Source organism: Patiria miniata, unplaced genomic scaffold (assembly GCF_015706575.1).
Source record: "Patiria miniata isolate m_02_andy unplaced genomic scaffold, ASM1570657v1 HiC_scaffold_29, whole genome shotgun sequence".
Lineage (NCBI taxonomy): Eukaryota > Metazoa > Echinodermata > Asteroidea > Valvatida > Asterinidae > Patiria > Patiria miniata.
The window spans coordinates 22709720-22734358 of NW_024037068.1; the positions used below are offsets into that span (position 1 = coordinate 22709720).

Sequence of the window (24639 nt, forward strand, 5' to 3'; positions counted from 1 at the left end):
ATTTTGGTGAAACAAAATAGAGTTGAAATATACGCAAAGTGGTTATCAGCAATTAAACAAACAAAAGTCTTCTTCTTTTGTGTTCAATAAAAAAAAAAACGCCCTTCGGTCCGGATATGTCAATTGTAAAGCTCGTTACTCACAAGGTTGTCCAAATCTATTTCAAGAGCTCTCGAGTTTTCCAATGTCCCCCCCCCCCTATATAACCTTTTCCCCATCTAACTCGAGTGCGTCCGCGCTGCCGGCCACACGCGCTCACGTTGCGACCATTTTACGCTGCTAATGGGCCTAAAATAAGTGTGATAAATCACTTGGTTTTGAGTGGAATTGCCTCCTCGTACCGTAATGTGACAGCTCTTTATATGTTCGGCCCCGGCACAAAGCAAGGTTCCGGAACGTGGGCGTGCATGCTCCGCCCCGAATTTCTGGCCCTTGAACACATTCTCTTCTGACAGTAGGGCATGCAGTTAATGTCAATGGTTAAATTTAAACAGTGAAAGGTTTATGTCTGTTTGAAAAAAAAAGGACATCATAGGGCCTACACAGGCATAGGCTTATTATGTACAAAATGTTATAACATTTAGATTTTGTGAAATAAGAGGATGAATACTTTGGAAAAAATATGTAGTAAAATACAACCACTTCCTATAATGAAGCTCTAGAATGCCATCCGACGTACCTTCCCCGCAGGTACTAGGTATTTAGAAGAAAACACAAAAGGAGATTGACAAAGTTTCACTTTGTGGTTTATTTGAACATTTGTTATAAAAAGCCGTATCCTCTCTCAGTGGTCCCCGTTTGCTAGTCCCAGGTTTGCAGCATTGCTAATGTTGCTATAGCAACGTGACTTTGGGCGTGATTTCTGGCAGCGCGGCATGGTATATGCGGGCTTCTGGCTTCTGACAACACCCCTTGAACATAGACATTGACAAAATGGCAACCGCCAACATAGGGCTGGATAGCTCAGTTGGTAGAGCACCGGAACGGCATTCCGGATGTCTCAGATTCAAACCCCGCCCCAGTCATTTTCTTTGTTCAACCTTGATTTTTTTTTGTTATTATAATGCACCGAGTCAGTTCCCCTTTGTGTTTTTTTTTTAACTTTAACATTTTGGTTTAAGTGAAGTAATAGAGGTTGAATACGTCAATAACATTTTTTTGAACATCAATCAAATGAAACTTGAAAGTGACGACGGATAATATCATTAGGTCATGTGGCAATGGCGGACCTACGGGGGTGGGGTTGACTCCCAACCGGCTTCAAAAATAGAAAAATCATGCCGAAAAAGTAGCACATACATGTATACCCCCCCCCTCCCCGCAGCTAAACCATGACATCAACCGAAGCTGAATCCGTCCCTTGTCTGTGTGCTAAGGTCAATTGTTACACTAATGATGCAAGCGTCTTGGAATGAGTTACCCGTGTATTTTCTTTTATTACAAAATTAGTTTCCTCTCAGTCTGGTCAACTGTGTTGTGTTTTTGGTACTTTCATGTTGAAAGAGACCCCACATACAGGCAAGCTTAAATAGATACTTACGGGAATAGCAATACGCTAAAAATGCAAAAAATCCTTGTTATGAAAGTAAAGCCTCGCTCTGATTTGCTATATCGCAATTTCCTGCAAGCATCGAATCATGGACCGTTTCACGAATATACCGCCATCTTGGTTACTACGTGGTAATCTCAGAGGAGCGTGTCGTTGAAAAAAGCGTCCCATATAATGCCATTGGATCCTAATGCATGATGGGACGTATTTTCAATGTAATGTTCCCTGAGATTACCACGTGACCACAAAGATGGCGGTATCCGCGTGCAACGGTCTATTGGGAATCAGTAAAAACAAAAATGTTCATTGCAAAGAGCCTGTCTCGATTCTAGCAGACGATCAGACCCAACGTGGCATGTTGAAAAACAGAGAACATGGCTGTTTTGATAGCATTGATGTGATCCTGTGGGACTAATATTGTATTGTTCGGCGTTGCAGTGCATGCAGATCGCGCTCATTAAATAAAAAAAATAAAAAACACCAGTAAATGAGACAGTCAATTAGACTCCGGGAAGACTGAATTAAATGTTTAGATTTTGTTGCTGTTTTCCAAGCAATCGAAAGCATTGGTATTTATCTGACATTAAAATCGTTTCACTGATATTTGAAATTGAGTAGGCCTAGGTGAAGGGCACAAAATTTAATTCCATTTCTTGAGGTCCTCCCTTTGTTATTAATTTTTGAATTGACGTGTTCTTTAAAATTGATGTCATAATTATGCATTTTAATCTCAAAACATTATCAGAAATTGTTGTGGAGGTTCACGTTCTGTGAACATTTAGTTTCACGCTAGAGTGATAAAGATGGGCTACCAGTAACTGCGCCAAAGTTGTTAATTTCCACTTACGTAACTTTCCACAAGTATGCCGTATCCAAGGGGGTATACCCGATGTTCCCCAATACCTATGTTCCCCAATACCGATGTTTCCCGAAATCCTTAGGATTAGGGTTTGGGTTAGGGTAAGGGTTAGGGTTAAAGGGTAAGGATTTCGGGGAACATCGGTATTGGGGAACATAGGTATGCTGCACCCCTATCCAAGACTTAAATTGGGTTCACCTGCACGTCAACGTTTCATCAATTAAGATAATTAGAATGTGCAAATAATTAGGGACTTTCGAAATTAAGAAACCTTTTTGAGATCGTTAATGTATTCCTGTGCAGAAAGCAGATAATAAGACCTAAAGAGGTGAATTCATTTCAATTGGTGATTTAATCAAAACTATTTGTTTTCAAGGAGACACGAAAGATTTCCAAATAAACGATCATAGACGACAACTGCACGGTATCTCATCGTGCAGTGCATTCATATTGGCTGGCACTTACAGTGCGTCATGCCGTTTATTTAGAAACAACCATATTGCACTCATTTTCCAAGTGGACTCTATCAAATTTTGCTGAGCAAGGCAGTTGGATAAAAGCTGTTAACCCCTCCTTAAATCTGTCATTTAATGCATGGTTATTTTGGGTGGGGAAAACAAAACGGGCTGGGAATTCGAACTTAATATAATTCCTGAAAAACATGTTTTCTGCAACTAATTACAGAAAGGCAAAAGCTGTGTATGGGCCTTGTAAGGTAGTAAGCTTTGATAATTGGCATTTTGATTGTCAAGATATCCGGAAGAGAATTAATTGGCTGAAGTCAATTCATCCTTTCCAGCTTGTAGACTTTTATCCAGGCGGCCAGCGCCATTGTGTCGAGTGCATTGTGAAGTATACAAGGGCGTTTGTTGCGGTTGGCACGTCCTCCACTGAACACCAGATGAACTCTACACAATAAGTGAACTGACGCTGTCGCGCCGTGCGGTGGGTGAATGTTGTTCCGCGCGAAATATCATCAACATCGCTTCTTTTCAATCCCCCCCCCCCCCCCCGTTCACGCTCATGTTGTTGTCAATATTACGTTTCGTTAATGAGGCTCCGTTTGTGTAGCACATACGGCAGCAGATGTTAATAATAAAGATATGTATAGAGTAGACCTACTCATTATCCCTCGGGGAGGGTACCAAAACATGGAATTTCAAATTGGTTCCTTATGGTCTAGCACATCGGGTTGAGAAATTGAGATGTGGTATAAAGGAAGATTATTAATGTACGGTAGAACCGGCCGTGAAAAGTAATCTGCAATTCAATAGCGCTTAATGAATGAGAAATGGGAAAACCCACTCACGTCGATATTTTATGACGGTAATGAAAGTACGGCCGGAACAAAAATGTCACGCTATGTTTGATCTTTAGAGTCTGCTGTCCATATATAATGCAAAGTATTCATGTTAGCACAACGATTAATGATTTACGCATGTACACACGCCTACATTTATTAAAAAGCCAAAGGACATGTATATCTAATACAAATATACCATATACCATAGTGCATAGCCAGGTGTTGATTTATATTGTCAGTACATATTTGCTTTTTAATATTGTATGCATTATGTCAGCGTCATAATCGAATTGTTTCATTTTCGAAGAAAAACAATTTCAGTCTGCAGAATATCCATGTAGTTATTTAATGTGGTCTTCTTTTCTAGCGAATGCTTTGTACTTTGCCATGTTGTTATGCACTTGTGCACTTACGTCCCCTAACCTTACAGAAAAACGGATCATTTCAAGTATTGTACCGTTGATTCTCCGTTTTTCAAACTATTTGATAAATTTAGAACGCTTGGAGTTAAAATACAACTTTAAAATAGGCATTTCTGGGTTGATCACCACACAATTCTGGTCGAAAAGTATAGGGGGAATATATCCTCCATCCCTGCTGGGCTATTCAGATTTTTACACATGGAGCTCAATGCTGTCACTAACCAAGTATCGAAATTAATTCCTCGTCTGCTCGGTGTTTTTCTTACCGTCGCCGTTTATGTTCCTATCGAAGGACATCTCTCATCGATGATGCATCCTCAAGGCCCAGCTGTACACAAGACAAGTCAATGTTTGTCGCGATCGTGGTTAAAAGTGAAGGCTGTAAAATTAAAAGTAGCTGTCAAAATGTAAAGTCTCCGAATCCAACAAAATCACTTTCGTGTTTAATTAAGTCCTTGTTTGTGGTGTCTGTGTTCATAGAATCTTAAAGTGACCGTCGGCGTTTCCGCATTTTCATGATAGTGATTATCACGGAATAATGGCATACTGAGATATTGAAGACGCCAGTTCTAGATTCCTCACTATATAGACAGACGTCTTTATATCTGATTTCGGAAAGACGTCTTTCCCTGATATCTATCCCTGATATCTATCCGAGATAGATATCAGGGAAAGACGTCTTAAATATCTCAATATTCCATCTTTCCGTGATAATTTATCACGGAAACGTGGAAGCGCGGATGGTCACTTTAACTTTTTGTATGTAATGAGTCACTCATTCAATATAAAGTAATACCCGAGAAGTTAAAAATGCATATAGAGCCTAAGTCGTGCTCTTTAACAAAATTTGATTTTTATTTCCTTAATAAATTTTCATTTTGTATGCTTTATTCCAATCCAAAAACTATTCTGTATTTTTTTGCTACGCCTGCAACCCTCTCAAAAACGGTTTCATTTTGGCCACGAATAGATCTGTATTACTAGCAGACTGGTTTCCGGTCCGTGCATGACCGGTGCTGATTGTGGGGCGGGAACCAGCCCACCCACGAGAGCGGAATTGTTGTCCGGCAGCAAGTAATTCGAAATGTGTAAAGTAATCATTCTATACCTAAAATGTGGGCTCACTTTTTTCGTTTGATGTTTCGTTCAAAAAGGAATAGCTTTTGTATTCCTAGAAAAAGAGGAATTATCAAGAAAGGGAACCTATTTATTTTTTCGGGATGTTAAGGTAGATCACTTAATTGTCATATTCGCGACTATACCTTGCTACTACTCTCACCATCCTAGTTGTTTTTTTTCCAGCCAAGCCGAGGCTACCAGTGCAAAGTCTTTGTATGACACCGGGGGTGGGCCTACTGTTCTTCATTTAATCCTCATCACAAAGAGAGAACCAAGACCCTCGGTTTCAAATCAGTTTAAAAAGTTGAAAGTTGACAATATTTTTTCTACACACCTTGGAGATTCGAATGCGATTTTGCATGCAGAGAGTGGGAATTGATTTCTGTTTGGAATTTAACCTGTATCTTGAATGTCATGGCTGCATATCTAAGGCTGATACGGAGGCCGCTAAAGGTCGTTTGGAGGTCTTGTAGACCACATTGGTCCGTTCGTCAGCAGCTGCGACACATCGTTCGTTCTTAATGGCGCCCGTCCAGAAATACACGCCCACGGGATTAAGAAGACCTCAAACGTAAAGAGAACAATATTTACTGCATGCACAATCATGCAGTAAGTGACTTCATGACAAACAGACGGTTGATCACAATTATGTCGCTGTTACATTACTTTTTGACGTCCTTCGCATGTCCAGTACATGTATGCTGCCACCAAGCGGTAGACTAGCCCTCTACAGCGCCCCCACGTGCTGTCACCAAAATGGTTGCAGTTACTGTTTTAGCCAGTCTTTATACTTTCGCCAGTTGGTGTCATTTTTTAAGCATTTCATTTTTATAGCGATTTTTTTCAGTTTTAAAGTACCCTGTTCCGTCTAAAATATGTCTTGATTAGGCATGTTAATGTTGCAGAACATTATTACTCACAAGAGATTTATAGATTATAGCATTGCGGTACAAAGGTTTAACACCGTAATTTTGCTCTCAATACATGAGCGCAACCATTGCTTGGGCACCCATGAGTGCATCCTTGGGCTATGGATTGAAAAACATATTTCAACAATATCATCGATCACTGTTACTTGTCAAAACGCCACTTGCTCGAGCTTGAACATCACAAGTGGCTTTTGCCGTTTAAGCTTCGAGGAGGACGGATCGTATTTCGGCACCGATCAATCATGTCGGTGACGCGCGAAAGACGCTCGCATCGGGTGTGCGTTAGCTGAACGTGGCCAAAAATCGCTAGGGCTTTTCAACGGCAGAAACTTGGGAGAGCAGTGTGGAGCAATACACTACGTACCCGCGTGCCTCAATCTAGCCATACTTACAAAGGTGCGTAAAAGTTTCAAAGGATATAAATGACATGAAGCTTTGCATGGCGGATGACATAATTGCTGGTAACACCATATGGAAGAAATCTCTTCTTTGAAGAAGTGTGGCTCTGAAAAGAACCGGTTGGTAGAGTGTAGAACTCGACGTTTCGGACAGCGTGCCCTGTCCGTCCTCAGGAAGGTGAGTTCCTGAGGACAGAAAGAGCACACAGCCACACAACGACCATTGTACCACGCATTGTTCTGTTGCATCGCCAGGAGCCGTCAGCACTATAGCAAATGTAATCAGATTGCTCAAGCTTTGCCAACCAGTTTGTCAGACAGGAGTTGGCAAACTATGGAAGGTCAACGTCCTTATTTATTCTATTAATGCTTCCAAACATTACAATTAAATTGTCGAAAATTCAAATTATGTAGCCAATAACAATACCCGAGACTTAAGAAGAAAAAAAGGCATCTTTCTAACAGAATAAAGGTGTTAATTTGCATTTCCTGGCAAAATCTGTTGCCGACCGGCCCTTGTGGCAACCCCCCAAAAATTGCGCTCGGTGTTTTAAAACGAAAGAGAGGTCTATAACACTTGGCACTATATTGACAACCGTTACTCACACACTGCAAAAAATAGCATGTTACATTTTAACCAAGTTGTACTGTAATACATAGAAGCAACTGTGTTCAACTGGTCCTATAGACATCACCCATGTTAAATGTACATCATGGGTTTTGCGAAGCGAGCACTTGTTCACACTAAGCATTACCTAGTGTGTTGTGCAGAGCTAGAGCTAGAGCCCGCAAAAAAAGGCGCGGGTATTTTGGGACGCGCTGTAGAGAGAAATCATCGGTAAAGGGCTTTGTTTCCATAGAAATGGACGACTCCATTCATGAGAACAATGAGCCGTAATACACTGACATGGTGCTGCTGTGGTTATAGGCGGTTTACAGGCCCGCTAATTGAGGCATTTACGTCATTACCATCATAGAGATCGAAATTAAATCGAGATGCAATTACGCACAGCACGATGCTTAATCCCATGGGATAGAGGGAGGGTTGAAATTTTAATTTTCCAAATGGTTTCAAACTTACTTCGCATAAAGAGAAAAAAGGGAGATCATCAGATCCGCCCTAATGAGCATGCATTAGGCATTCTGTGAAACCTTTGTGGTAATCTCCCGTCCAGCATTTTGTCCAAAAATTTATATTTTTTTTCTAAAAATATCCTCCGAAGCATTTAATTACAAAACATAGAATCAAATGTCACAGCAAGCACCGAGCGGTTAAAGGAACAGAAGGACCCTTTTACATGTATTTGCAGCTCGTTGCTTGGAAAACAAGCACAGATAGTCACTCGGTATGCACGCGTGTAATTCAAATAATGTTTTAATATTACAAAAAAACGAACAACCACTGAACTTGAAACTTGGTATGAACATCGACCCTAATACAGAGATGTGCATACACGTGTGATATACCAGTTTTCATCTCATATCCTGATGCAGATAATTTATCTTCCGTACATTGTATAGCCACGAACCATTCTTTCGTTGGCTATGCTCATACAAAAGGCAAAAAAGCCGTAAAACATTTATGTTTAGATACGCATATGTTTCACAGAATCCAAGGACTTTAAAGACTCCGTCAAACTCCTGGTTCTATTTAAGGACTCCGTCAAACTCCTGGTTCTACTTTCAGTACTAGCCATATGTGCAGAAACACAAGACTTCCCCTATACAATTTAAACATTGTCGTCCATATCTCTACGTTTGCCGAGGCAGCACCAAAGTTGAAATAGAGCAAACAGCGATCAAATAGAATTTATTATATATTTTTTCTAGGTGACCTTTCATAATTTGGTTGACTAGGTGGCCTTTGAGAACAATTTATCAAGTTACCGCAAAATGAATTATACATTACGTCACCGACACCACGAAGTAACACTCTACCGTGTTAAAGCATATTTTTTTCGATTTTCAGTTTTTTGGATTTTTAAACATTATTTATCAAGGCCTACCATTGCACGAAGTTTCAAAGCTTCAAGAGCTTTACTTTAATAATTACGCTAAGTATCCATGGCAACTTTTGCGCAAAAGTGACAATTTTCGTTTTCACGAAGTAACACTCAAGTTCTATTTTCCATTGCAATGCATGGCGCGCACTCTGCATATAAGTGAGCAAAAACGTTTTCACGAAGTAACACTCTTCTTGTAACAAGTTGTATGAGCGCGCGCGCGCTGACCTGAAGTTGCACTTTCCTCGTGTTAAATACATTGAAGAGTGTTACTTCGTGAAAACGAAAATTTACAGTTTTGCAGCTTTTTTGGTTTCACGAACTAACACTTATCTTTTTTCTCTTATTTCTTGTTTATTTAATACACAAACGAGTGAAAAACAGTAGATTTAATAAATTCAATTCATCAAGTGTCCACAACGAGAAACCCAACTGAAAATACTCTGTCGTTTTGACGCAAAGCGTTGTTTTAGAAGGCGTTCAACTTAAGTTGCCGTTTTCTCCGATTGCTAGTTTTTACTGGTATGTGGATGGGTGTTACTTCGTGGTGTCGGTGACGATTAGTACAAAAGAGTTTTCAAAATGGCTGCCATTGCTTGTTATTCTACCTATATTTGTTCAAAGGAAAATAATTCTGCGATCGCCCTATAGCCAAATATCTTTCTCATGACATACTATGACTGTGTGCCAAATTCCATACTTGTATCATCAAAGGCGCAATCCCATCTGCTGAGCAAGACCGAAACATGCAGCGTGACCACACAGTGACGTACCATAAGCCGTGGTATCAGGCTGACAAGCCCTGACACGAACTCGCATTCAAAGGATATGACACTAATATGATAAGTGATTTCTTCCCATTATCTCTTCAAATCTGTCTTGATTAAACATGATCCACCGAAGTGTCATGTATGGCATCCCGTTTAGAGCTCGCATGCATTGACGTCCCAATTTGCCCTTTCCGTTGTCCCGCCAAAACGCACAAGGTCTCAGGCCTCGCTAAGCGGTCGCGATCCCGCGGGGTGACAAGCGCAATTCCCGGGGACCGTACTCGGCTTCATCGCGCTTAATTTCCCTTGGGAGATGGCTGAATACTACCCGTTGGGATCTTGGTCTATCAACCAGCTGATAGTTTCTCAGGTCTAATATTAGGCAGTGACTGGTTTTGCTCGCGGTCGATTGGCCGGCCTTGGTTTACTGTTAAGGTTGCATGATCAGATCATCGTATTACCCGCCAGCCACGTCTGACGTGGATGTATGCAAGAATCTGCCTCGAAACCGAATCAGCTCAAAACCTGTTAATTCAGGTTAGCATTGAGCCAATGATCCAACCGTATTAAAATGCACATCTGTCAGCCCCATTTGTATCCAGGAAATGCAATGTGCAGAACGCGTGCAATGTCCTTTGGATTCGGACGGTTGGTGGCAGCACACAAGCTTAAAATCGTTGATGTATACGGCTGTGTTTGAAATACGGCTTGAAATTACACACGAGTCTATGGAAAGCGGCTGCAGCCACTTCTCATAGACTTGTGTGTAATTGCAAGCTGTGGCCAAGTAAGTCAGACACGACCTACTATAGAGGTAGCTTTTACCTTGCGGACAATGGGACAGACGCGCAACAATCCAACATGGCGGCGATCTGACGTCACGTGATAACTTTCTATCGAACGGGGTATGTCTTATGGCTTTCTAACCCCTAAACAAAGTTTCACATGCAACACAAACAGTACATACTGTTCAAGGCATGGTTGCCGGTAATGTAGTCGCTTTCATCTTTGAAAGGACACATTCAGAGGTTAATGTTTATTTAAAATGAGTGAAAATTACAAAGAAAGCACACCACTAAATTAGACGACTTTGAGAAAAGCGCCCTCTGCGGAGCTTAAGTGAATTGCTTCAAGAACCGCCTTTTCCTAGGGGGCGGTGCATACTTTTTTTTTTAAATTTTACCCGTGACATTTCGACCAGCATGCCATCATATTTATTTATTAATTTGAATTATGATTTTGTCCAAATATGCCCAAGCAGACAACAAACAGGGCGACCGGTATTTTATTTGCCAAATTTTCCGCCGAGGGGAGATGATGCACCCCGATGTTAATATCTGAATTTAGTGATCTTTTGTCACTGATGGTAATTCGTCTGAAAGGGCCACGGCTCATTCCAAAGGGAGCGCAAATTGATGAAGTCTGCGACGCGTCCTTCTGCGGACTGATTCCAAAGTGAGCACAAATTGATGAAGTCTACGCCGCGTCCTTCCGCGGACGGATCTACGGTGCGTTATTCCGGCCACAAGATCAGAACGTCCTTGCCCTCATAAACTAATAAGTGTGCCTCTGAAGTCTGACATGACGAAGGGGAAGTTTGAAGTCAAGAACACACTCTACGTAGTCGGGATTGTTTACCTTTGTGTACTTCAAAGGGCAATGTTAGATGCATACCCAGTGCTTTTCCAAAAGGTGGATTGTTTTCTCCTCACGAATTTTCAATTTGGATGTTTTGTTTAAACTAAAATAATACGTTATACCGATTTTGGACGTCTGATACCATCTGCAAAAGGATTTTTTGCGCAAACCGAACCCGCCCTGCGAGAGCCTAATTATAGTCTGGCAGCCAATAATTCGATTTTTGCAAAGAAATGGTTCAATAACGAAACGTCGTTGATTCTTTTTTCGTTCGATGTCTCATTCAAAAATGAATGTTAGTTTAAAAAATCTAATCTATTTTTCGAGGTGAAACTCGAAACTAGCACGTACGCACCTTTAATGCAGTTATACATTCTTTACCTCACGAGGTTATACGTGCATTAACACTGACCTATATACAATTCACTCTAACATTAGCATAATTGTGATGTGAATTGTGAAATCAGATGGTACTGAGCAAATTACTTCTCTCTTTATTCTCGAGGACAAGGCTTTGGCTCGCGCAAGTGACTAGTCTTGGCCCAAGACGCTAATGACCGATATTTGAAAGTGCATAGTGCGCCCTCTAATGGCACAACAATTAGACCAGCGGGCCTACTCGCACTAAACGTCTTGGCCATTTTGTATCAGCGGTTTAACTTTTTCTTTATTTTCTCCCTAGGCTTTCCTAGGGAACCAATCGGCGATCGAGAAAATGTTTCCATGGTTTGCCTGACGGTTGTAAACATACGGACTATAACATACGTGTGGTGACCCAGCATCATATCGCTTTCCTAGGGAACCAATCAGCGATCGAGTAATGTTCAATGGCTCGCCCGACGGTTGTAAACATTCGCAACGCAGTGATACCCCCGCGCGAGGGCGCGACTACTGCGGCAAATGGGAACTAGTTGTTCGAATTTATACAGACGGTCCTCTTTACATAATTATGGCCACGCCCCCATTGCTACGAAATGACCAAGACGTTAGATAAAGAGGCCGAACCTGTGTAGGGAACGGAGTGCCCATCTCTCTTTCATTAGCGATTGGGCGTGACTCATATGCTGCTGTGGGGGGATCGTCACACCTCCTCCACAGCGAGTCTGTTACCTTCCTAGCATTGAATAATGCCGGTACCCATTTAACACCTGGGTTGAGAGGAGTAATTGAGGTAAAAGCTCCTCACTCAAGGGCACAACACGAATGGCCACGGCGGGGCTGGAACCCACAATCTCACGATCATGAATCCTGTGCTCCACCGCTAGACAACACGTGCCAGACGTTAGATAGAGAACGTAAAAAGCAATTCGGGCTAGTACATTGCAGGGGCGCTACAGAACATTGCAACTATCGCTCTTGATCACTGACGTCTTGGGCAAAGACTACTGCATAACCGGCTTTTAATTTCGATCAAGATTCGTTCGTGAAGGCCGCGAGAAACGATTCTTTCATGCCGCTCCTTCTTGATCAAGGCCGGGAGAATCGATTCCCTGGTAACCGGCGTGGTCGTCTGCCAAGGTCGGCATCGGCATTTACGCCAAGGTTTTCATCATGCGTGCATTCGTACATAATTACAATGAAGCAGAATGCCCTATTTACTAAAATAATAAAATGTGTGTTCTAAGCCATAAATGTTGAGCGACATAAGAGTATAAATGGTTGAGTCCATTTACTGGTTTTTCTAATGGAAAGATTCTTAATTGTGAGTCTAAAGGTAAGAGTTGATCTGCGCTTTTAAGTTAAGCGTACAGTGGAAAAACATGTCATGCATACGCGCATATGGAGACGTAGCTGCTTGTCACTTAACTTAACGTCACTGCTTTGAGCAAAAAATGTCAGCATCATTTTTGTCTTTCTGACAATGTCAGTTTTAACTCAGCAAACTAATGCTTTTAGCGTCATATTTCACGGTTGGTTAGGTTTTTCTAACAGTAGTTTGGGTGAACGTGCATAGTTCCAAACTCCTGCCCCAACAATGAGTATAGTTCGGCCAACATCTTTCTTTTACCGACACCTTTTCGAAGAAATCTTATATGCGATAAACAATGCATCACAACTTCTTCTTCTTCATTCATTCGTTTTCATGATGACTTGATGAGTTGGGCCCAACTGTCCCTGTCGAGCATAGTGTTGGAAAGAGATGGACCACTCAGACCAGTCACAACTTAGTTATATATAAGTCGTCCCGTCTTAAGTCATGCACGGGCGGGAAACTCAAGGGAAGAGTGACGTATACAAAAGCAAACAGAATGCAGCAGTCAAACACCTTTTTTTCTGAAGAAACTATATCGGTTTTTTTTTAGTATTTCTGTACCCTTGAAAGGATTTTTGTTCTGTGTGATTTTGAACCTTTGGTTTAAAAGTTACGTCAAAGATTGTAAAGAATGTCAAAATAATGGGCAACTTTCTTCACTTTCTTGGTATGTGGATGCCTTTCATTAGATACGAAGTGGCCCAACTTGGAATTCTAGTCCTTTCATTTAATTAGCTTTATCTCTGGACTGGGGTGTCCCAATGAGATTGGATTAGAAAAACATTGTGTAGAATATTGACTACACCTTTAGACTCTACATGTAACTTTTGCAAAAAGAGATTGCTAGTATTTTAATGTTGATGGATTGACTGCCACATTTCGTCACTGTGCATCTGCATCTGTAAATACTCTACAAACTCCATGATAGGATAACCCACACAGGGCACATACGCGGTACTAGCAGCATATTAATTAAGAGCCACCTTTGTGAGTTCGAACAGATTTCTACTGGGTGAGTAAAAACAAAACCCAAATGTCGGGACCAGTTTTTTTAAATGAAGTTCTGCATGTAGCACTTTCAAAATCTACGAAATGAAAGCCCAATTCATAAGCTATTTTTAGTACAAGAATTACTCAAATCACTCATTTACTTTTCAAGTTAAGGAGTTTTAAACACAACCGCCGTTTTAAAGTTCTGTCTACGGATCTCAAAAAGGTGTGCGTTCTTTTAGGAAAACGAACATAATTCACACACATCCTTATGTGATTTGTTTTCGTTTTGCTGAAAGAACACTGAACTTTTTTGTGATCCGTGGACAGAACCTTAAAACGGCGGTTGTGTTTAAAATTTCTTAACTTGACAAGTACATGAGTGATTTGAATGATTCTTGTACTTAAAGAAAGCTTAGGAATGGGGCTTTTATATGCTAGATATTGAAAGTGCTACATGCAGAACTTCACTAAAACAATGGTCCCGACATTTGGGTTTCTTTTCTTTTTTGGACTCACGCTGTATTGTTGATTTTAGATTTGAAGACAGTTAAACTTGGTGAGTCCTTTATATCTACCGTTATAGTGTTCCATTGGGATACAGCTCTTGGCAAGAAGGAAAACACCCTTATTTGTTTGAGGACGAGAGAATGACAGACCTGAGATTTTGGCTGGAATTGGCGGAGATCTTGTTTTACCTCGATGGATGTTCTCTCTTCGAGTCGTTTCCATGTGAGGTCTCCAACTGTTGAAGAAACACCGTACTTCGACTGATGTCTCTTTTCACAGATCTGGCAGACCGATTTTGAACAGTTTCCAAAGCATCAATGTATTAAAGTGTGGTGATGAGGATACCATACGGTTGAACATTACTCTAACTGTGGGTCTGACGAGAGTCTTGTATGCCGTAGCTTTCACTCCTTGGTTGCAATGATAAAAGTTACGTCTTAGAAGACCTAGGGTTTCGCTGGCCATGGCTTTGGTGACAGTTTTGTCAATGTGGTTATTCCAGGTAAGAACTTAAAGCAGGACTGTTCTTATCAGAACAAAAACTACTTAGCAAAAGTTGATAATAAGCAGGACAAGTTCTTTTCAGAACTAAATATCTTCTAAGCAGTAGTTATTACCACATGGTGTTACCGCAAACCGAAACAATACCGATACTCCACCATGCAAAGCCTCAAAATTATATTCCATTTAAGCTTACAATTTAAAGTGCCCCAAGGCAGGTATGTGATTATCCACCGTTTGAAGTTGAGGATCACCCATTTTGTATTTTTTTTCTGTGGGTGACTACCTGATTTACATAGCAAATCTTTTCTTGATATCGAATTTCATCAACCATCGATTTTGCCAGGCACAGAGTAAATCAATGTCCTTTTCTAAAATGAGATGTGTATATAAAATGTACGAGTGAGCTAAACTCGTGAATTGACTTGACGGTTGAATAGACTGGATTTGCAGCTCCGTGTTGTCTCATTTTTGGAACTCGTTATAATAAATGTGGACCATTCAGACAACGTTTCCATCGATGTCTCACATTGGCTCCAGCATACGATTTCTACAGAACCAATCTTTCTGTGCATGCCAACCGCGCCTTTACATTGCGTAAAGATATGGCGGAGCCCACACATGCCTAATTAAGAACAAATGCCGCTCGCGGTAATTAAGTTCTGTTTCCCCAAACCCGCTACAAGTCAGGGATTATCATCCTTAATTGGTACTTTCTCCGAAGCCAATTAAGTGGAAGTAGTAATGAGGTTTTTTGTTTTTGTTAGAAGCCTCAAGGGTAATCTTCCCTATACCAATGCGCGCCAAAATAATCAAGGATATGGTCATTTACTAAGTAATGAGATTCAGTTCTCTTGGTACCTAATTAAGTGCAAGACTAATGAGGATTTTACGTTACACTAATCAACTGGCTGCAAATGATATCCTGTAAGATCGATAGTTAGGATCGTTCATTTGGGAAAGCTTATCCGGTTCTCATTTGTGGGTAAGTGCACATTTTTATTAATGTGGTATTTCACGAAGGCAGGAGTACTGAACATGCAATGTGCACGTGGGCGTGATGGTACTTAGCGTGTGGGCTGCGGCATGCCACTGACGATGCTGTACGAATACGGAAGATAGATTTTTTTTCTGAGGAGGTCGCGAATGCCTCGAACTGGTACGAAGAGTGACATTTATTTTGCTGTGGATGATTTACTGGTAGAAGACATTTCGCGTAACCCTTTCAGTTCAGTTCAGTTCGTTTATTTCCGCTTATTCAATTCATAAGAAATAACAATAAACTAACTACCAAACTCTCATTTAACAATAAGTGGAGGAGGTCTGCTAAAAGTAGAGCTTGTGAACCGGAGATCCCCTTAAATTATGCAGTAACACACATTGAAAATATTACTTTTTCGGAATTATTATGACAATAAGCGAACTCAATAAATTGGTTGATTGAAGCTAATGTTACACATAAAGAGACATAGGACAACACAAAGAGGCTGACAATTCGACAATTAAAGGTATATTACCCAAAGGGGTGGGTACAAAGGTATATACAAAGTAAATAAAAAATATGATAAAAAGGGAAAAAGTCAATCTTGGCAATAGTTTCCCAAGAGCCAAAGCTTAATTTTTGTTTTGACAACCTTGGTACATCTAGCACATAGAAACCACCGTCAAAACTGTCCACACACTAAAAAAAAATAGCAACTTGTCCAAAAACAAATTTGTCAACATAGTTGGTAAAAATGCATCACGATATCTGCCGTCTCCTTTGAAAATTGTTTTCCGCAAGAAGTACTTTCATCAAAAGTCGTCATCCTACAATTAGAAAAATTGATCGCAAATATATCAGGAAAAACAAAGGAACAAAACAAAAAGATCAATGAAATGTAAACACCTATAGGCCAGACTTTAAGTGAAATTATTCAGCACATAATTATAATCAGCAACTATTCAACTAAATGTGTCGAAAACAAATAAAATTCGATCGACAAAATTCAGAGCACACGTGAATGCAAACGCGACCCCATTCAGTGAATAGTTGACCTGAAAATGGTGGGGAAAATACCGAATATAAACGTCGATGGACCCAGTTTTCGTCACCCGGGCACGATTGCGAGCCAATTTGGTCACGCGTGGCACGCTGCGCTGCCGTTTTCCCGCTGCTGGAAACAATGTGAGCTGATTCGTGGCAGTTTGTCAACGGCTGTTTTATGTGTTGTGTATAGATTTCGACGTAACGTCATTTCTAAATTCAAATTGTATCAACTGAGTCTAGTTGGTCATTCTCGCGCCTTCCACTTCGGTGATCTGGGTTCACATCCCCTCATAAGAATAACTGAAATTTTTCTGAAACCTTACTTTAATTTTCATCTTTTTAAATGAACCACAAAGGGAAACTAACAAGGTGAATTATAAAAAAAAAATTTTTTTAAGTTGAACAAGAAACTGACTGGAGCGGGGCTTGAACCTGCGCCTCCGGATTGCCGTTCCGGTGCTCTACCAACTGAGCTATCCAGCCATATGTTAGCGATTTCCTAATTCGTCAATAGCTTTGTTCAAGGGGCGCAACATCGTTATATCTCCTCTCGTTTCATCAGGCTTGCTAGCCGGAATGCAACGATTACCATGTACTGTTCACCTCACTATCGTTAACTGTTCACTTCAACTAATTTGAGACTCTGGGGGTTATCGGAAGGGTAGTGACGTAAACTGACCCCCCCCCCTCCCGTTAGCCCTGTGCCACCGCCCAAGGGAATTTGAAAAGGAAAAATCCGACATAAATGAGGCACCCAAAGTGCCCTCTTAAATTGCAGCCTACGTACGCAATATACATGTACTCCAATGTAGTTGAATCCAAGGGCGTCAATCGCTTCTCAAAAGTGGGGGGAGGGACATACCTTGATCAGAACTAATTCGAGCGCGAAGCCCTTACAGCGCGCTCTGTGGTGCGGCCTGAGGCAATTTCTGACCACTATAATCAGTATCTTCTTAATAGCTAAAGATAATAATTTAAACAACATTTTCGAGGTTAAAGTCATTGATTCAGCTATTATATTCTGAGCTAAAGGCGTTGGCTTCGAGGCCAGCTTAAAAGGCCCCGAAAATTTTGGATTCTAGATGCTCTGTGGCGCGATCTCTAAGGCAATTTCTGACCACTTTAAACAATATTTTCTTAGCAAATTATACATGGTATATAATAGGGCCCTGTAACTGAGACACACGAGTTCAAAAATCGGGGGGGGGGGGGGGAGACATTTGATATTGTGTCTCCCATCCTTCAAAAAGTGTGTGGGGGGACATGTCCCCCTGTCCCCCCCCCCCCCCCAGGATTGACGCCCATAGTTGAATCAAGTCTAGAAAATTACGTGTAGGCCTATAGGTCCAATGCTTTCACCTTCAATGATGATTCACCTTAGCCATACAAAAAGCTGGGATCTAAAATCTTCATGACTTGGCCATCAAGCTTGCCGAGGTCAGCTGACAAGTTCGAATCCAATCAGGTGTATCGAATCTTGGCGACAAACAGCCGCAGCCATGAGAGATTTTGTGTGATTTTGTAATCGATCTGTATTCATATGTCAATAATGCTCTCCGGTTGTTTTCTTTGTTTAGATTGAACGTTCTTAGCTTCCCTTTTGTGGCTCATCTGATCACAGAAAGATATAACTGTTTTAACCTCTCGGTGAATTATGTTCTATTTTTTTTTGGTGACTTCAACGTCCATACATGAATCGGCCGTCGAGGGCGTTTGATGGGTTAATGAAACGCCTGTGTTGTAGAGTGTGACATATTTGGCTAGATGAGAAACCAATTCGACGTGGGAGCTAGATTGTTATTATCGCGGTTTGACTTGGCCTTAATGAAGGCTGCGACTGCAGTGCTGACTGATGACAAAAAGAAATTTCGAGAATGAAAATTATCAGCCTGAATTATCTGCCCGCGTTGAAAATTACTCGGCGTGAAGTATGGGTTTCCTGTCCTTTTTCCGCCGATTGTCACTCGATCAAATTATTGGTTTTGGTCGAACAGAGGTCATCAAAAACTGTACAGCCATAATTCTCCTACCCACCGTTCGTGACATGGACCGTTTACTTGCCAACACGTGGGTGGTACTTCTTTTTTTTTGCCAACCGGGGGTGAAACTATGGAAGGCCAACGTCGCAAAAATAAAGAAGTTATTAATGTTTTCACACAGGATTGTTGAAAATACAAAAATAACCAACAAAGCAACGAAAGAAGCTGGTAAAAAAGCCTCTGTCTTACATAACGAAAATGCTAATATGCAATTGTTAGCAAAATCCATTGCCAAGAATGACTTTAATTTATGTTCATATGTGGCAGCCCATACAAAATGGCGCTCAACGTTTACGAACGAACGGAAGGTATATACAAGGCGTGGGGATGGTTACGGGTGATTTCGTTTGGGTTCTCATTAGCTCTCTTTACACACAGACGCCATTCTGGAACCAAAAGGAGGATGCACTTGCCAAGCATGTTGCTAAGATGTTTCCCATATGAATGTCTAGTTGCCCGTGCGCATGTGCAATGATCATCGGAAGATCGACATGTAAAATACGCAACAGTACGTACACACCAAGTGTATGTTTTACTCAAAAATCGTTGTCCATACTGTGAACAAAATTCGTGAACGATTGCTTATTGAATTGGAGACCATAGATTATCGTTGTGTGTCGACGGGAATTAATATGAATATCATATAGAATTATTGCAATGGATGATAATAATTTCGACAGTAATTGAAATATTAAATATGTACTGCTCGTGCTCCTCAACTAATTTTTTTTCTTCTGACAAATTTCCAACCTTATTTTGAATGGAAAGTTTTTTAAAAGTTATTTGGGGTCTGCGACACTCTGGGGAAAGGGGCGTTCAGTTTGCGTTGCATTTACGCACAAAGTAACAAATACCTGCGAGTAGACTGGATACCATTATGATAGGGGCGGGAACCAGTCTACTTTGCGAGATTTTTGAACTAATTTAGAGACGTAGACTTTTGATGCGCTGACTTTAATGTCGCCAAAACGTATATATTGAAACGCTGAAAATAGCTCACTTCCGCTGAATAATTGCAAATCAATCCGATTAGTGTGACTCTTAATGTCATTGCCCGACACATTGCTGACGTCTTGGCGTTATCACCTCGCCATGATTGGTACATTCACCGAACAATAATGACATTTTGATGTTGGCAAGACCATTATTATTGTGCTTTGAAAGGTGTGACAGGGGTTTTAAATAAAGTGTAGATACACAAAGGCTGGTCTCTCTTGGCTTGGATCCTGGTCTTTGTTTATGCTGTAAAATGACGAAGAAATGAATAAGACGCGCGTGTTGAGTTGTCTTCGTCCGAGTGTATAATGTGTAATGGTTAAAGCTAAACAATAATAATTACAAAATTCTTAAATCAAGTTCACTGGACAAAATCACGATAAATTCAAACAAATATCAGCCATCCTGGCTAATCTCACATAGTTATTCACAGAAAATGAAGAATCAATAATTGAAAATGAAGATTCACTGCAGCTGAATTGCAAACAATCCGATTAGTATGACTCTTAATGTCATTGCCCGACACATTGCTGACGTCTTGGCGTTATCACTTCGCCATGATTAGTACATTCACCGAACATTAATGACATTTTGATGTTGGCCAGATCATTATTATTGTGCATTTTTTTTCTGCAGTTATTGCGTGCAGTATAGAAGGAGCTTACGGGCTTAGTTTAATGTACTCCTCTTATTTTAACAAATAATAGGGGGAAAAAAACAACTCGAAAATATGTGTCGATATACAGTCCGCACTTTTAATCTTCATAAAGAAACCCAATTACCTTCGGAAGAAAACGCTCTTTGCTCGGCCATCCGTAGGTTGTCAGTGCCCGTGTTGACAAGCCGCCGTAGTGTACACACTTTTAGCGGCGGTTTCTAATGAGTGAGTCCACAGGTTGTGTTTGCTTAAGACATGGAGAGGAGTTCACTTGTCAAGCGAAAGGGGACTAGGACGCTCATTCAGAGATGGGCTTAACTTATAGATGCCATTTTCTAAACCATGGGTTTGTTTCCAGTTTTTGGCTCAAAGAAAACGGATAGACTAAAACTCAAAACCGAGGTTTGAAAACGGGCATATTTCAGTATTAGGGAGGTTTCGCAAGCGAACGGATACGCTTACACTTACGTTTAGCTATCCGTATCCGTTTTTTACTTACGTGTAGCGAGCGAGATATGCGTGTCGTCTGCACGTTTAGCGGATAGTGAGTGGCGTATGACGTCATAACTGATGACGTATCCGCCGCACTAAACGTATCCGTTTGCATGCTAAACCTCTCTATTATGTTTAATAGACCAACAATCCGGGCACGCTATCAATTCTATCTCGAAGGCCCCCTTCAATGGCGAAAGCATTGCGGTAGCTATTGTTCAGATAATCCGTCATGGGGCAGTTGCTTTGACTCTTTTCCTTCCTCCATGCTTGGTACATCAGCGTGCATCATGGTTTCCACATTGAAGGACTTACGTGAATGGTCTCTCCGGTTCGTTATATAGTGACTTCGTCAGACACGCGCGCGCCACTGATTACTAGCACCCATTGGATAAACACTCAACTTTCGTTAACTTCCGATTCAAATGGTTCCATGCTACTTAAAGCTACAGTCCATCATTTGCAGCTATCCAAAAAGTAACTGACGTAATTATTGTTGAAAAACGTACTTGGTTGAAATATAGTAAGCGGACTAAACTCCCTGTGAAATTATTCTTTCTGGCAAGCTGTCATTTTGAAGAAATCAAGGAAAGAAGGCCTTGTGGGCGTGGTTTAAACTGAAGTGACGTCACACTACAAACCGGATGGTTCCAATGATTTTCAATGCTACTCCGTACGTAGTGGGCGTGGTTTAAGTTAAAATGACGCCACTAAATACGAACCGGATAGGCACCGTGTACCGCGTTCGCGTACTTGATAGCCAATCGGAGTACAACAAAGGTAGTATCGCCGTAGTGCATAATAGAACTAATTCAATTTCAGAAGCTGTGAGGGCGTTGCCTCTCCTTATGAGGTCAGGTCCTCAGTCTAGAGGTTATCAGCTATATATGTTTGCATTAGTCCAACAGTTCGTCGAATCGGTCTAGTATACGCTCCTAATCAACTGTCTGTTGTTTCGTCTTTATCATTATCCAAAATGTGAAGTGACTGCGCTGTTTTTCCTGCTTATATGGATAATGCCTAAGTAAGCAAATACAAAAGCAATGTGTGCATATAGCGGTATCATAAAACAAGCGATCGAATAAAACAGTTCAAACATTCAGACTCACTGGAAAAGACCACGTGACATTTTCACGCCTACGCGCGAACGCTCAAGCCTTGAATTAGACTCACGTTCAAGGCGGTCTCTGCGTGCTCCTTTAACGAAGAAATAAGACACCAATCAAAGCCACGACGACGTCGGTACACAAAGGGCGAGGGATGGCAAACATCCGAGGCGGAGATTCGTAGTCAAATATTACCCCTAATATAGCGTGCTCAGTCAGATTTGCGGATGGACAGAGCAAACAATCCTAGATAAGCCACAAGAGTAAAAAAAATAATCTTAAAGTACATTGCTGATTTGTTTGCGATTAAAATGTTGCCAATAATCGTATAGAGAAGAAAAGAATCAGAATTTTCCAAATACATTTAATAGTCCAAAGACAAATAGTAATGTTGGATAGCGATACAAATTCCCAGGACGTTTTGGAGCTTGGTAACATAGCGTATTATCAGCTGCGCACGTCGTTACCTTTTGTGCCCAAAATAACTGGACATGACAACGTAAGGCAGTCTTCCCATGGACAAAAGTGGTGTAGAACAATCTGCAGACTTGTTAGTACACACGATATTGTCAAGTTTTGATTTTATTCATGTTCTTGTAGTGTGAATATTTTCCAAGTCACTTGCATCACATCCATTATCATCAGCAATAGGCATGTTAATTAACGCAAACGAAGTAATGCAATTGGCATAAGCACGTATAAAAACTGACCTATCGCCGTTTGCAAGTTGGCCGCGCCCCTTAGACAACCCTATGGAATTGCGTACGTTAAGTTTTGTTTGTCTCAGATTTTGCGCGTTCCGCGTCCGTTTGTATATTATTGTAATTGGACAATATTTCACAAGCTGCGTTGACGCGATTCTACCGCGATAGGTCAATAGTTGTTGACATTCATCCACAACACTCGGTCCCAAATCATCAACCAAAGTAATAATAAAGAAGAGTTAAATAGAAGGATCGAAGAACAGGACTGTACGATTTAGAAAAGGTATGGAAGAATATACTACCCATTTAGCCCCCGAAATAAAGTTTACATAGATTCTCGCCTCATTTTCGAGTCACTTAATTTCCTTCAGGACAATCCCTTATACACCGGTGTAGCCACGGTTCTCACCCTAGGGGAGAGTGCGGGGGGGGGGGGCTGGATGTTACGGTGGGGGAGGGGTCAATTTCTGTTAAACCCGTTGACCGCATGGTCACTGATACAAATTTTCAGTGGGGTCGACTGGGGTGGGGGACGACGAATTTTTTTAATGCCCCCCCCCCCCCCCCGGCTACGCCGCTGCTCTTCGATAAGACCATTTCTCTTTAGTGTGCAATCTCGGTAAACATTTGCACAGTCCGCTCTCACCTGCTCTTTAATTGGCGTCCCTTCTCGACGAGAGGCTATATATGGTGGGGTTTCGCTCTTCCTTCTTTTTTTCCTTCTATATATTCCAAGCGATTGAAATGAGGCCGTCATTACTTCTCTATTTTATGACCGGCGCGTAATTAGAGTCCCCGGCACTGAAATGAAAATAGATTGGTATCGCGGAAGCCTTATCTCTCGCTATATACTGAGTTGTCATTAGATTTGCGTCATGCAAACGAGGCGTGTCCACACAAGCAGGAGTGCTGTTTAAACTTTGCTGCCGCCGAAAATTGGCTCTAACAACAAGTCCAAAGTTTGGAATGGCGTGGCGTTCATTAGGCCATGGAGCTATTTTAGGCATAGTAGTACGCGCGGCTGGCGATTTTTTCCCGTAGGCGGGTGAAGCAAGATCATGAATAATTCAGTAGCTTCGATGGATAAATATTATGTTTATTCACGAGAAAAGAACAATTACGTCAACAACATTAATTATTACAGCGTTTTAATGAGTGGTTGTCGTTGAGCTGCCACGGTTTCCTAGTGGATAGTGAGATGAGCAATGGATTGAAAGAATCCTTATTCGAATCCACCGATGCCCATTTATTCCTCGACTTTTTTCTTCTCCAAATTTATCGTTGGGATCATTTAGGAAAAGAGACCGAGAACCTTTTAGTGTCTTTCAATGGTTCCAATGAAAGTACTGAATATTTATGAATTGTCTTCAGCCACCTGTTGGGAAAAAAATATGCGTTCCGCCGGTCATGCGTCTAAAGGTTCAATCTCAGTTCCACAGATCTGTGTCACCGTAAGTTGTGCCTACTTGTCCCTTCTTATACACTCAACCAAAAAAGAAAGTTCCCCTTCCAATACCTATTTGTGTAACTCAAAAACTACTGGGCACATCTTGCTTAAATAACAACTGATCAGTACAGAAATTCCTTAGCAATCCAGCCATACTCTTTATTTGGCCCAAAACAGTGATAAAGACTTAGTGTACTTATATATGCAATTTATGACAAATGATACCGAAAACAGTTGCACTTTTGTATACGCCAGTTTGTGGTTAACACTCACTCGGCACGTATACAAAAGTGCAACTTTTTTCGGTACCATTTGTCGTAAATTGCATAATTGTGTACACATTATCACTGTTTTGGGCCAAACAAAGAGTATGGCTGGATTGCTAGGGAATTTCTGTACTGATCAGTCGTAATTTAAGCAAGAT

At 41.1% G+C, this 24639-nt stretch overlaps 1 protein-coding gene and 1 non-coding gene across 2 annotated transcripts in view; one reads left to right on the forward strand and one right to left on the reverse strand.

Annotated features, from left to right (window-relative positions):
- Positions 1–24639, forward strand: part of LOC119735274 — a 48929-nt gene that overhangs the window by 9800 nt on the left and 14490 nt on the right. The gene's annotated exons all lie outside the window — the stretch shown is intronic.
- On the reverse strand, positions 17185–17256 carry Trnaa-ggc. The gene has a single exon. It is a non-coding gene; the product is annotated as a tRNA-Ala (tRNA).